This window comes from Eimeria mitis, genomic scaffold (genome assembly GCF_000499745.2).
Source record: "Eimeria mitis Houghton genomic scaffold, Emh_scaff2022, whole genome shotgun sequence".
Lineage (NCBI taxonomy): Eukaryota > Apicomplexa > Conoidasida > Eucoccidiorida > Eimeriidae > Eimeria > Eimeria mitis.
This window is the reverse complement of record NW_013570345.1, coordinates 9,710-10,123: the sequence shown is the minus strand read 5'-3', so window position 1 is coordinate 10,123 and position 414 is coordinate 9,710.

The following is a 414-nucleotide window of genomic DNA, read 5'->3' as shown; positions in this document are numbered from 1 at the left end:
CAGCAACATGCTCTTGCTGCTGCTGCTGCTGCTGCTGCTGCTGCTGCTGCTGCTGCTGCTGCTGCTGCTGCGACCAGGGCGTTGGCGTGCTGCTGAAGACAATGTTGAGTTGAGGGGCAGAAGAAGAAGCAGCAGCAGCAGCAGCAGCAGCAACAGAACTCGTAAACTGTTGTGCTGCTGCTGCTCTCCTGGCTAGCTGCACGCGGGGCGAGAGTCTCTCGCTCTTGCTGCTGCTGCTGTCGTCAGCAGCAGCAGAAGCAGCAGAAACATCTGATATGCTGCGGTGCAGCAGCAGCATAGATATGCCGCTGCTTGCTGCTGTAGCAGCAGCAGCAGCAGCAGCAGCAGCAGCAGCAGCACCAGGAGAATCAACCACACCAGTAACACGCCTTGAAGGGCTACCGCTGCCTGCTT